Raw genomic sequence first — 13,391 nt, 5'->3', positions numbered from 1 at the left:
TTCCTGACCTGAGTTATCTACTGATAAAAGATATCACACTGATGGGTCGAGGAAGCTGTAGCCGATGGCCTGGACACTTGGCCAGGCTAGTGTGAGGACTATGAGAAAGTCAGAAGTTCGAGGTCAAGGAGTAAGTTGAGAGGAAGGAATCTCACCAATTTTTCAATTCTCCTGAATCAACATCGTGTGAAAATCAGAGACTGCTCACTTTTGCTGAACATGGCACTGAGGAAGTAGAAGTACCCTTTACCCTCCCCTAATTTCCCTGGCAATAATAATAATTAATTCATGGGAAATTTCTGGCTGGGAGGCAAACAAATTGTTGTTTTCCCATAGAAGGACAATTAGCCTCGCAGCAGAACAAAACTGTTTACAGCCATTCCGGAGGAAGTGACGCCGTAATAACTTGCAAACGCCCCTACTGTTCCCTTTTTGGTCCTTCTCCTCACTTGGCTGCAGGACGCATTGAATGGGTGTTGGAAACCTGTTCGAATTACATTTAATTGTGCTAAATCACTCGAGAGGTTCGGGAGGCGTTATTCGGTCAAAAGGTTGAATGGTAATTTGATCCGGCAGGGATTGCTGCTCTTGCATGAAATCATGAGGAAGCCATGAAACTCATTTTAATTGAATAAGAAAAGCATTTTTTCCCATAGTAGTCACATCCAGGATTTTTTGAAGTTTTTTTCTTCCTGTTATCCTTCCTTGTAATTGTTGGACTTCAGTGAGTATTTGTCCGTGACCGCTAAGGCACTACCAATAAATCTCATAATGGTCAGGTTGGTTGGCAGAGATGTCACAAGAAAATTCATCGTGTCCTTTTGCAGTTTCATGCAAACTGGTGTTCCGGTGGTTCAGTCATCTGCGACCAAGACAGGAACTTTTTTATTCGTTTGTTGTAATGGCAATGAATCCGAATGGACTTTTGATTTAGGAAGGGATGAAATCGATTTAATGCAAGTGGTCAGTGGTGTTCTGACATGGATTTTTTTTTTGTCAGGACGTCGTTGGAGAGAATTAAAATTAAGGGTTTTATAGCAAATGGATCTGGTGTTAGTTTCAACAGATATTTCAGGTTGTGAGAAGTGGGTAATGAATAATGAATGAAATTAAGTTGAAATTTGGGAGCAGCTCGTGGGAAGTAAGAAGGATAGAAACGAAGAACTTGGAGCCCAATGTGGCAAGTCGCCTTAGACGTCTTCACATGTTTTAATTAATAGAAAAATGCCTGAACAATAAGGAATGCCTCTTTTCGAAAAAGAGAAGTTCTGCCGAAAAAAATACATCTTTTATCTGTTGACTGACGGTTTCGTTCAGGGCAGAGGCAAATCACCCACCTCTAACCATGAAACATCGCGAAAGTGAACACCGAGAAGTTTGTCGAAACTCTGGGAACAGGTGGGGCCACGCTGGAGGGTATTCCTGAGGGCGCTGGCGCCGCAGCTGACACTGTCGTAAATTCAGTTATGAACCTGATAACGACGGTCTGCGGAGCCTCCATGCCCAGGAAGACATCGAGGCGCGGCAAACCTTCCATGTATTGGTGGACAGTGGAAATTGCAGAGCCGCGGAAGGAGTGTCACAGGCTCCGCCGCTTAACAAAACGTCTAGGCGACCGGGAGGAGGCATGTACCATAATGATGGAGTACAAATCAGCCAAAAGGAGACTCCGCAGCGCAATAAACAAAAGCAATGCTCGCTGCTGGCAAGATCTGGTCGACGAGGTGAATGGGACTCGGTTACAAACTGGTAACCCGAAAAATCGGGTCTCTGTGGAAACCCTGTTCACTTAAGGCCGAGCAGATGGACCGCATTGTAAGGGCACTCTTCCCTGCGCACCCTGTATGGGATGACGACGTAGGCGCGGAGAGCGCAAAGGACTGTCCACTTTTCTCTATAAAAGAGTTGGAACAGGCAGTCCTCTCCATGAAATGCAAGAAGGCACCACGACCAGATGGTATTCCAACAGAGGTATACAAACTGGTATTCCAACATCGGCCAGATCTACTGCTCGGCGCATTTAACGCTTGCCTGAAAGAGAGCATTTTCCCTGCTCGTTGGAAGGTTGCGAGGCTTGTGCTGATCCATAAAGGGAAAGGCGACCCCGAATTGCCGTCGGCGCCCTTAACAAGGAGGTATATCGTAAACGCCTCGCGCAAGTACAGAGACGGGGAGCTTTGCGGGTGGCGTCTGCGATGGTGATCGTTGGAGTGATCCCCGTTGCCCTTCTTGCTAAGGAGCGTCAGGCCATATATAAGCGCAAGGGAGATGAGCCAAAGGAGGTGGTTGCTCGCGAAGAACGGCAACGCACTCTAGACGAGTGGCAGCTCTCGTGGCAAAATGAAACTAGAGGCAGATGGACTGCGCGGCTCATCGGCAACTTAGGTGTTTGGCTGAATCGGAAGTATGGTAAGACTGACTATTTCCTTACCCAATTTTTAAGTGGACATGGAAGTTTTCAGTCTTACCTGCACAAGATTGGAAAGGCGCGTTCTCCGGATTGTGTGTTTTGCAATGGAGTTGTGGACGACGCCCACCATACTTTTTTTTCTTGTGGAAGGTGGGATGGGGTTCGTCAGCAGCTCTATTTAGACGCAGGGGATCTCTCTCCAGACAACATTGTCGAAGAGATGCTGAGGATTGCTAACAGGTGGAACCGTGTTGCTCATTACGTTCGGGCCCTTCTCGTTGATAAGCAGATAGAACTCGGATGGCAGGGGGTTCCTTGAACTGATAGTTTCCTTCCTCCTCTCCTCTCCCGTTGGTGAAAGGAATTGCCTGATTTGAAGGCTCCGCAAGGTGGGAGAGTTCGGGGCCTAGCCCGAAGTAATATGACAAACGGTTCCAGGCTAGCTCTCTGACGATAGGGAGCTTGAAGTAATAAAAACTTGTTGTTTCTTTTTCGTTGGTGTGGATATTTATTCCTGCAAATACCGATATTTCGGGAACCACTTGTTCCCTTCATCAGTGCTAACAAGTTTCAATGCATTCACCTACCCTACCAAAAAAAAAAAAAACCTGGGAGCAGAGTAAACGAAAGTAACTACAGATGGTAATCGCTCTATTCATTACTTTCGGTCACGTTGCTCCCAGGGCAGAGGTGAGGCAGCGTCTGATGAATTACTTCTGCTCTGGACGAAACTATCAGTCAACTATTTCGTTCTTTTTTGAAAGCTTGGGTATTTAGCCCAAAGAAGAGGAGTCCGTAGACTACAAAAGAGGAAGTAAGTTGCTTCCCAAGTAGTCCGGTGCGTCACCAAGTAGGACTCAGAACTCTCAGCATTCTCAACAAAAAATCTTTCATCTATTTCGAAATATGTAATAGCAATTAGTCGAATCATTCACAAGGCGGGCTCCATAAACGACCAACTAAATAATAAGAATGGAGGTGGTCTTGCAAGAGAATGAGAATCTATTTCGCTTTAATTTTTTACTACTCTAATGACGCATATCCTTCAGTTGAAAACTTTGCATTGATCTTCAACTATTCTTACTACTTATTTTCGGAGAAACCTTTCCCTTTTCTTACCCTTCCTATTTTAGAACCTTTCTAAATGGTGGAGCTAAGCCCTTAGCTGGGAATATAGCAAAGTCCATCTGCTTGTTTACTTCTATAGGACAGCAATTCGTCAATTTGCAATAAAATGGGCAAAAGATCATGCAAGCCATTTTTTTGCTATCTCTTTTTTTTGTGGGAGTAGGGTAGGTGAATGCGTTTACGCACAGAGTGTTGGACTTCCGCAACAGTACGCTGTGTGACCACCAACTAAACACCTCCTGGCCATCAGAGAACTAGCCTGGAACCGTTTGACACATTACTGCGGGATAGCCTTCCCGTTCTGCCGGCTTAGGGAGCCTTCAAGTCAGGGAATCCCTTTCTCTAACGGAAGAGGAGGGGAGGATGGTAGTTGCTAGTTTAGGAAACGAGACGAGACGCCTACGATGCACCTCCTTATCAAGAGCATCAGCCCATACCTCCGTGCCATAGAGCAGACATGATTGCGTTGCCTCCCATAAGGAGACGTCTCCTAGTAGATATAGGGCCCCCACCATTCACCATTCACCATTCACCAATCGACATGGAATGAAGGGTCCAGATTCCCCTTCTCGTCAAGATGACTACTTTGGTTTCTCGGGCTGCAAGGCTGAAACCATGAGCAGTCATCGATCTGGTTACCCGTCGTATCAATATGCCAAATCTACTTTGCACCACCGGAATTGAAGGCATTTCTGACATTAAGCGATATAAGGAACGCTATCCGCCGAGATCGGCGGCTGTGTGCCTCGGCTCGATAAACCGCTTCGACGACCTCCATAGTAGCATCCACTGTGGATCTCCTTGTACTGAACCCGAACTGCCTTGGGGATACGTCCCCGGCAGCGCGGATCGTTTCAGTGAGTCTACTCCTGATGAGCTTCTCGAGCAATTTCCCGGCCGGTATGCAGACGTGAGCTCCGGATCTCGTTTACCTTTGCTGATCAGCGTGGGCTTGGCCACCTTCTAGCGACAAGAAAAAGTGCCCTCCTTCAAACAAGTTTGTAAACAACTTCGGCCAGGATACCATCAGGATCTGCCACCTTCTTGTTTTTCATAGTGAGAATCGCTTCTTCGAACTCTCTCATTGTGAGCAGTGGGTAATCCTCGACGGTTTCCGCGCTATTGACATCAAACCGTACGAATATCTGTGGAATAATTCCGGTCCATCTGATCGGTACTTAGTATGAAGGGCATCCGCAGAGCCGCGATTTTCTGGGTGATAAGCTTATAGCCAAACACGGTCCCTCATTCGCCCCCTTGACCAGGTTCAACTAGCTGCGAGTTTTGTTTTTATTTATCGCGCTGCGAAGACTCCTTTTTGCTGATCTACACTGTGTGCATGCCTCATCGTTGGCGTGCAAACGCTGTGCCAAACGGCGGAGCTTATGGCAATCCCTCCGCAGATCGACAATTTCTGCCGTCCACCAGTACATAGAAGGCTTGTCGCGGTTAGGGCGGGGTATGGAAGCCTCACATGCTGCCGTTATCCAGTTCATCATAGATTTTACGACGCTGTCAACTGCAGCGCTATCACCCTCCGGAGCGCCTCCCATCGCAGCCGTATCTGCTACAAGAACTTCGAAGAACTTCCCGATGTTCACCCTCACAACATTCCACAGGTAGAGGGAGCGTCGGGCTGGTGCTCGCCTGCAAGTAGCATTAAACAATTTGAACACGATGTACTCATGATCGCTTGCCGAGAATTCTTCCAGGACTCACCACCCATTCCATAGATTCCAACGCAAAAGTGATGTCAAGAATGCTTCCATCACAGTCTAGGCGCATAAACGTTAGCGCGGATCCGGAGTTTAAAACTACCAGCTCGATTCGCCGCCATTCGCCAAAATCCGTTTTGCTCTGGAGTCTGGCTGAGGCATACCTTATTCAAGGGCCCTAGTATTAAAGTCACTTCCTAGCAGGATTCCGCTCCTCCGTGCCCGAAATGGCGTCCTCCGGAGCATTAAGCCGGCCCCGAAAATCCGGCATAGTCTCATTCGGCGTCAGATAAACGCTAAGAAACGTTATTCCTAAACACCGAATTCAGACAACCCCCATTCAATCGGGCCAAGAACCCGAAGTCAAACATCGCCCTGAACCCAGATGGCGGCGGTGCCCGATAAGTCGAGATGCCATGAAACCGGACCTCTTTTCCATATTTCTCACTGGTTAGCATTAGATCAGCATTTACCTCCGCAGCAACTACGCTAGCAACAGGTGAGTGGTTGCACTCCCGTACATGGTAATTTGTAAAATGCGGATCATGCCATTCGCGCTCTAGCCCTTTCCAGTTTCGTCCTAAAGATTGAACACCGTCCCGAGCCTCCAGTGTGTGCGACGTTCTCACCAGACGCACCACGATCCCTGCAGAGAACGCAACTTTCGCTTTCATTGTAGGTCTTCGCTTGGTGACTTACCTGGCCACATCTCCGGCATGCTGTTCTCCTGTCCAGTCCTTTGCAAGTTGCTGACGTGTGTCCATAGTCTAGACACTTCCAGCATTTGGTGGGGACTATCCGCATTCGTACCCTACATACTACCCATCCAAATTTGATTTTCCAACTGCTAAGGAGTTTCCTCGCATATTGCTTGGGGACTTAACCATAGCGAGTTTTGGCCTCGAGCATTTACAGAGATGATACCTATCTGGACATTGGTTACCTATGGACATTCACGCTTTATGGCCTCCTTCACATCGACCTTTTCTACGAGTCAAAATCCCGAATTTCTAAAGAGCACATGGGCAATAGACTAGAAAGAAGGGCCTCCTCTTGCTAGTCGTTTTCAGGCCCAGCTCATCGAGGATCCCGCCACCCTTCGTTTTCCATATGGAAGACACCTCTCCTTCGTTGTCTGTTTTATCCTGTAGCGGATTTCACTAAGGTCTTTCGCGATCATCTTGCGTTCTGTCGACTTAATGAGCACAGCCGACAGTCTATTCCCTTTTCGTATCCTCGTCCTTTCTGTTACTGGCTTTTGCTTTGCAGCCTCTTTGCCTTTGGACTGACAGGTTTCTGGCGGGATAGTCATTTGCTTCTGTTTATTCCTCTTCGCCTTCATGAACGGAAGAATGTCCCATACAGAGTAATGTTGCATTCTCAAAGAACGTGGGCTGGCGCGGAGACTTATCACGAACTCCGGCGAGCGGAGAAGCGACTTCACAGATGGAAAAAGGAAGCCTGGGAGAACCAATAGGTCTGTGATCTCGAAAAGTACAGGGAGTGACCGCACCAGGCGCGGAAGTTTTACCAACAAGTTAGCAGGATGAAGCCTGACACACCTCGATGTTCATCCTGCCGAGACAAAGAGTGAAATCTGATCTCCGACAGTATGGACATGTTGGAGCGAAGGGTTGAGTACTTTGATGAACTACTGAGCAACCAGAACATCGGAGAGGTCCCGCCAACTGAAGACGAGGGACAAACACTGCCACCAGCAAGTATAGACGAAACAGTTGTAATTCATCGGCTTCAAAATCATAAGTCGCCAGGAATTGATGGAATTACAGCTGAATTGGTTAAATATGGAGGCAACCACCAAGTGATTCATTAACGCCATGCGCCCACAAACATCATTGGCTCATACCAAAGAGGCTTCACTCCAGTCAAATCAGCAACAGATCAGATTTTCTCTGTGCGGCAAGCGATGGAAAAACTGTTGGAATATTGACATCAGTTGCATCGTCTTTTCATCGACTTTAAGGCCGCCTATGATAGCATAGCCAGGGTCAAACTGTACACGGCCATGGGAGAATTCGGTATCCCGACGAAATTAATAAGACTGACTAGGCTGACCCTGACCAATGTGCGAGGCCAGATAAAAGCAGCGGGATCACTCTCAAGACCATTCGACATCAACAACGGTGAACGACGAGGGGATGAAAGTTATCCGTGATGCTGAGGTAAAAGCAAGGGGTACAATCCTCTTTAAGTGCCCCCAACTACGAGCCTATGCTGACGATGTCGACATCATGGGAATAACGACCCGAGACATACAAACTGTCTTCATCCAGATCGAGCAGGCGGCGCGAGATCTTGGGTTGCACATCAATGAAGGCGAAAGAAAGTATATGGTTGCTGACGTTGACGGAAACCAACCAACCAACGGGTCAAACGGCGAGAATAAAGATCGGAGACTACAAATTTGAGACCGTTGATAATTTCTCCTATCTAGGGTCGAAAATCACAACCGATAACAGCTACGATGATGAAATCCGCGCACGGTTGTTGTCAACCAGCAGAGCCTATTTCAGCTTACAAAAACTATTCCGGTCGAAACGTCCCACCATAGGGTCAAAGCTCTTACTGTACAAGACAATAATCTTGCCAGTTCTTATGTATTCCTCGGAGACTTGGGTTCTTAGCAGGAAAAATTTTGGTCGCATTCGAGAGAAGAATCCTCCGAAGAATTTTTGGACCCCTACATGAGGATGGACGATACCGTAGCCTACATAATGACGAAATCTATGAGCGATACCATGACCCTCAGGTTGTGGATAAAATCCGGCTGAATAGGTTACAGTGGGCGTGTCACTTAATCCGTATGGATGAGGATGATCCCACCCGAAAAGTCTATAAGGGCAATATCTATGGGAAAAAAAGAAGACGAGGCAGATCCTGCCTGAAATGGAGCGATGGCGTAGGCCAGGACGCCAGGCAGCTTTTAGGGATATCGAAATGTCTGTGAGAAACCCTATATCATAGCATGACTCTGCTAATCAGGGGTCTTGAGTTCACCAGTCCAAAATCAATACATCTAACAAGGCTATTGTGACTTCCGGATTTTAAAGTCGGTAGCCCAAGTAATCGAGGTGTCACCAATTGGTAATTAAGGTACCACGGTAACAAGAACTATGAATGGATTTGAAGCAGTCATACAGTAGAGTTCACAGTCGCTATCCTAGCCTATCGCATCCATTCAACGGTGCCATAAGTCACGCAGTACATTGAAGTAGAATTCCAGAGAAGTTTGTAGCTCTTAGTGGAGACTGCCATGATAACGATTATCTAAATATATTACCGACACTTGCCTTCCCTGCTAAATAAATTTCGATCTTGAACTGAAATTTAATTGAATGTAATTAAAATGTTTAGTTGGATAATTGAAAGTCAAATCCCAGCAAGGAGTCAAAACGAGTCAAAAAGGAAATTAAACAACTCAACAGATTTGGAAGAATCCTTGCTTTGATAATTAAGTGACAAATTTTAAGTTATAATGAGCTCTTATCGCTTAATAACTCGTACTTCCCGGCAAGATTTAGTACAATTTGGCTGTTATTCTCGCGAAAAGTGAGCTCAGATAGAATCATGGAAGAACACGTGAAATACTAACTATTTCCAGTATGAAAATTCCGTCACTTGAGACAATTCGTTGTAGAAATCCTTTACATTGGCTATGCCTGTTTTTCCCTGGGGATAAGTACTTTCGTTATGCAGCTGAATACGTTAATAGTTCTTTAAAATCGTGATGGATATTTACCTCTCGATTATTTCCTAATGTGATTAATTTACAGTTGGCAAGGTACCTGTAAAGAAAAGTATTGAAGAAAATGTTAGTTTTACAAGGAAGTTTATGGAAAATATTATAACAAGGCAATGGAGGCAAGTTTCTGATTATTAAGTCGTAGTTGAAAAATTATTACTCTTGAAAGTATTTGAACTAACGATAAAGTGCTTGAGCACTGAAAAAAGGTAAAAGTATGTAACTACATGCCAATTCCAGCGTGCAACTAAATGCATTTTACCTAACGGATCGCATCCGACAATGGAGAATCATTTGGGTGTGTGAATCTTTCCGCTAAAAAATTTACAATTTTCCTTGTTGTGCATAACCAGTTGATTTGTTGATATCGGCGATCGGTAGTATGAAACAAAAGGATTAACGATTTTGCTTTTCCTTGGACGACCGTGCAATGACCTGACCGATCGAGGCGTAGTCAACAAGTCAGAAGATTTCTTGATGAGTGATTGGAGCGGGAGGATTAGAAGCTAAGGTAGGCAAGGAGTTCGCTAATTATATCAGATTTTTTAATTTTTATTGTGAGGCAGGTCCAGCGAATTCTCAAATGATAGAATGATTTAGATTTAGTTGTACAGGAATGCAAGGAAGATAAAGTGTTAGCGTGAAAACTGAAAGGAGCGACTCGGCTAGGCATCCCGTCCGTCGAGGAAGTGGGAAGGAATAGAAAGTTCGTATGATTTTCTAAGCCGCGGAGTGGGGTGGTCCGAGCTAGCGTAGTGAACCGCTGTTCGTTGTTGTGAAAAAAAGCCACAGAATAAATATTGCTTATTTTGATTAGCATGCCATTGAGGAACTCAAACGGGGTCCGACGACGATATCCTCTTGATACGCAAGACTAACTGGGATTCCTCAAGACTCTGTCAACTGCAATATTCACAGTAAACAAGCACCTAATACATCCAGGAAATGGTAAGTTCACGATGACAACCTCCTCTACATCATTTAGCGATATGACCCTCATTTAAACCTCGAGGATATACCTCAAATATATAGTGCGGTTTCATGCTGCCAGCAAGAGAGTTATCATTGCTTTTTGGACTCCATGGTCAGCATTAAAAAAAACTATTAACTCCAACCTAACAGTAGTACACGTTCATCCAACGGACCTGCGGATCTTAGGATAGGAAGTTTATTTACGGTGCAGGGCTTCAGAAACTCAGTGCCGGCGGTTTTTGGGAGTGAGCCAGCGGGCTCCTGGCCGCCGATGCTCAGTAACCGCAGTGCTTCAGTGGTGGGGAACTTGGCTAGTTTCGCATCTAATGCTGCAAAAGATATTAGTGGAGTAGAAATGAGATCCCTTTCGCAAGAGCTTAAAACATGGAAGGTCACCACCGAGAGCAACATTACCCCTAGGCAGGCGAGATTCGTCGCGGAATTCAGAAAGGAGCTTGGATAGTCCTCGGACCAACATGATTAATGCGGTTGTAAGAGACGAGCGTAGTAGGTAGCAAACTGTAAAAGCATTTCTTTCACTGGAAGAACGCCCCACTACCACTTTATCAAAAAGAGAGGGAATATCCACTAAAATACCAGGGCTGTGATAATAATAATCGTTGGTGCAATAACCTATATTGAATCAGGACCTTGGAGTGTGTTAGAGTACTCCATTCAAGACCGTAACAGCACACTGCAGTGCACTGTAGGAGGTAATGGTGCATTGCGCTCGCCCGACATTATTACCCTGATTTGACTCAGATATTTATTCACTGCTGAGTCGACTGATATCCGACGTCAAATCACGATGCGAATCCCTCCGCCACTAGTGAGATTTGAACCAGGACCTTCCGTATGACAGCCTTGTGCTCTAACCACTCAGCTGCACGGACCCCGCTCTGATACGGTGCGTTAACTTGTCCTATAACATATTATGACGATAGAGGAGAAAAACACCCAACGCTCTCATGTGACGCGGGAGACTTAGGTGACCCCTCTTCAACATAAGGTAGCTGAGACGCGTAAACGGAGCAAAAATAGAATAAGTGAACCCCTTGATACCCAACAAGTGGCCGATGAGAAAAAAGCCACCTCGCTAAAGTAAGCTGAGCCGGCAGTAGTTTTCACAAACTGTTCAAGAGTCGAATGTGGACGTGGCGTTAATCTGCGAACCCTACCGAAATTACGGTAGCGCTATTTGGGTGATGATCCATCTGGAAACGCTGCGGTATGGGCTTGCAGGCGGCAAGCCATTCGAGAAACGATCGCACTCTTGGAAGCCAGCTTTGTAAGGGCAAAAGCGAATGGCGTCCATATATCAACTGTTACACTCCTCCTAATGCAACATTAGTGCAATATGAGAAGATGCTAGATGACTTGGTTTTGGACGCTAGAGACCACAACTAAAAAATTATTGTCGAAGATTTCTACGCGTGTGCCTTGAACTAGAGAAGCCAAGCGACGAGCTCCAGGGCCCAAATCTTACTTGGAACCTTCGCGGAGGTGGACATCGTACTAGCCAATGTTAGATGCGTGTCCACCTTCAGAAGCAGCATGCCTGGCTCGATCGTTGACCTAGTTGACCTAGAAGTGGCCTTAAGAAGGCTATACGGAAAAGCAAGCAGAAATTCGAGCTTGTGGGGCACTGTTTACAATGTTGCACTGAAGAAGCTTTCTGGACAAAAATCACAGCAAGTGACGTGTGTGCCACTCTTTTTCAAAATAATAGCCTTCCGATTCCCAGAATAGGTAGAAAGTGGACCGCATCTGTCAATGAATTTGGAATAATAACGCTCCTGGATTGGACAAGATTCCGAACAAAACCCTAAAGTTGGCTGCTAAACTCAGGCCCACATGGTTCATAAGCATATTTGAATTGTGCATGGTGGAATTCGTGTTTTCCGCCCATTGGTCTCATAAACCACCTGGCCCACCCTCTTCACACCACTCTATCGATCGTTTAGACACTATGGGGAGGATTTTAGGGAGGATGATATACAACAGGCGGCTTCCGTTCGTCGAGCTAGCGGGTGGTCTATCGGAGCGGCAGTATGGGTTTCGGAGAATTTGTTTTACGGTCGATGAATAAGCAACGGTTTTGGACCTGGCTCGGAGACATCACCCGCTGAATGTGAGAAATGTTTTTAACTCGGTCAATTAGAGTTGGATTAAAGGCCCCCTGGCTAAACAAAAGTGTCTCTGGTTACTTAGCTCGAATAATCGAAAGCTACCTCTCGCAAGGACTTCTTTGGTACGAGACGGGCGGCGGGGCGAAAGAGTATATTGTGGCAGCAGGTGTTCCTCAAGGCTCCGTAATGGGGCTCCTGGTGTGGAACATAATGTATGACGCAGTGCTAGGACTTCGCGTACTACAGGAGGTTACGATGATTGGTTTTACAGAGGACCTGGGGGTCCTGTATTGAAGTGAACCATTCGTTCATTGTTACAAATGGTGAAACTGGACCTGGCGGACGATTAGACGGAGGCGGTCCTTATTACCAACCGCAGGAAAAACAATACTGTCAAAATCAGAATTGGTAATTTCGGGGTCGTTTCAAAACCGATTATTAGATCTCTGGGGGTAATGATCGCTGCCAAGCTGGGCGTCAAGGGGCACCTGGACTATGCGCGCCGAAGGCCAGGAAAGGCATCTCTAGCAAGGGCGATGCCTAATATTGGAAGAGCAAAGTCTAGTCGTGTCGGATAGCTGAGTATTTAGAGCACAAGGCTGTCGTATGGAAGTTCACTGGTAATAGTAGAGTTTCTATCATGATGTCAGATACCAGTCGACTCAGCTGTAAATAAGTACCTGAGTCAAATCAGGGTAATATTTTCGGGCGAGCACAATTCTGACCACATTGCCTCTTACAGGGGTAGGGTACTATTGTATAATCCTGTAGTGTACCTAACACACTTGAAGGCCCTGATCCAATTATATTATTGCGTCAACGATTATTATTATTAAAATCTAGTCGCCAGCTGCTTATCGCAGGGGTGGTGAAATCCACACTGTTATACGGATGAGGTCTGGGAAAGTAGGGCGAATCCGGCCCAAGTGACTGATTGCTTCTGAAAAGCCACTAGGAAAAGGCTGTACAGAGGATGACAGCGACTGCGGAATAATTCTGATAAAAGCAGTTGGAGCCATACACGGATCCAGTGAATTCAGAGAGGGGTCGAACGAAAACAAGGAGAATTGGAATACCTCCTTCTGGGACACGTGGATGCAGGGAGTACTTGCATCGCTTCGGGTTGGATGAGTCCTCAGACTGTTCCAAATCCGCCATTACATTCAAGGTCCCGGAGCATGTTATGTTCCATTTGCCGACATTTGCGATTGAAAGAGGGAGGCTAAATGATGTCTTCAACGCAGTTATCGGACTCAATCTTGTGGAAGGGATAA

At 46.1% G+C, this 13,391-nt stretch overlaps 1 protein-coding gene across 5 annotated transcripts in view; it reads right to left on the bottom strand.

Annotated features, from left to right (window-relative positions):
- The window catches only part of LOC119651012 (sex determination protein fruitless), an 852,573-nt gene that overhangs the window by 705,792 nt on the left and 133,390 nt on the right, over positions 1-13,391 (bottom strand). The gene's annotated exons all lie outside the window — the stretch shown is intronic.

Source organism: Hermetia illucens, chromosome 3, assembly GCF_905115235.1.
Source record: "Hermetia illucens chromosome 3, iHerIll2.2.curated.20191125, whole genome shotgun sequence".
Classification (NCBI taxonomy): domain Eukaryota; kingdom Metazoa; phylum Arthropoda; class Insecta; order Diptera; family Stratiomyidae; genus Hermetia; species Hermetia illucens.
The sequence above is the reverse complement of the archived record's forward strand: the minus strand, read 5'-3'. Positions and strand labels throughout refer to the sequence as shown.